A 1,426-nucleotide genomic window follows, 5' to 3' on the forward strand; every position below is an offset into this window, starting at 1 on the left:
TTTTATTTATTTATTTATTTATTTATTTATTTATTTATTTATTGCTATAGGGCGTGTGCGCTCACCAGACAGAGAGAGACATAGAGACAGAAAGTGAGAAATCACCCCCCAGGGGGGATAGTCACACCGCAATCCCTTCTCCTCCATTCTCCTCTTGGGATCTTGGGCACGCACGCACACACGCCCGGCGTGAGTTCTAAGCCACCGGGTCCGGGACGCAAACCGCGGTCGACTACGTGGGAATCCAGCAACAGAGCCATTATGTTAACTGCTGGTTCCCTGAGTTTGGGACTCTTAACTGCGGTCAACGACATGGGAGTCCAGCAGTGTAACCATTATGCCATCTGCTAGTCTCAGATTTTTTTTTTCCCCTAGAGTTTTTGCTATAAGGTGCTTGTGGTTGCCAGAGAGACGGAAAGTGAGAAATTACCCCTCCAAGTCTGGGGGAGGTTGTGGCCACACCACAATCCCTTTTCCTCCATTCTCCTCTTGGGATCTTGGGCATGCATACGCATGCGCCAGCATGAGTTTTAATCTACCAGGTCTGGGACTCAAACCATGGTTAATACATGGGAGTCCAGCAACATAACCATTACACCATCTGCTGGTTAAAATTATAGAACATTTAAAAAATGTATTTATTCAATTTTATTTATTTATTTATTTTTCTTTCTTTTTTTTGGGAGAGGATTTTGCTATAGGGCTTGCCAGAAAGACAGAGAGACAGAAAGTGAGAAATCACCTCCCTAGTGGGGATGGCCACACCACAATCCCTTCTCTTCCATTCTCCTCTCAGGATCTTCAGCACGCACACACACGTACCCAGCATGAGTTTAAGTCACTGGGTCCAGGACTCAGACCGCGGTCGATTACATGGGAGTCCAGCAACATAGCCATTATGCTAACTGCTGGTCCCCATTTTTTTTTTAAATTTGTTACAGGGCATGTTCACTCACCAGAGAGAGAAAGAGAGAGAGAGAGGGATATGAGAAAGCAAGCCACCAGGTCCAGGACTTGAACCATGGTCAGCCATGTGGGAGTCCAGTGCTTCAACCACCATTCCACCTGCTGGGACCTAGAACTTTCTTCAAAATAAAAATAACAAGACAAAGTATCTCTGAATACAATTTGAAAAGACTAGGTGATATATTACATAAACTTGTATTAATCAGATTCCTTTAGTTGTGTGTGCACTGTTCTTTTAGTACACAATTGTAAACATCTTTGAAGGATTCAGTGGTAAATAGAATAGAGAAGAATTTGGGCTTTAGTTCTGGGTAACACATTACATCAAAATAATGATTTTACCAAAGAAAATGATTTAAAATTTTTATAACATGAATTTATTCTGTCATTTTGATTTTGGGTGAATCTTCATAAAGAATGGCAGCAAACACTGTACTGTTGGGGAAATGTTTATAGAGTT

This window comes from Tupaia chinensis, unplaced genomic scaffold, assembly GCF_000334495.1.
Source record: "Tupaia chinensis unplaced genomic scaffold, TupChi_1.0 Scaffold000340_1, whole genome shotgun sequence".
NCBI classification, from domain to species: domain Eukaryota; kingdom Metazoa; phylum Chordata; class Mammalia; order Scandentia; family Tupaiidae; genus Tupaia; species Tupaia belangeri.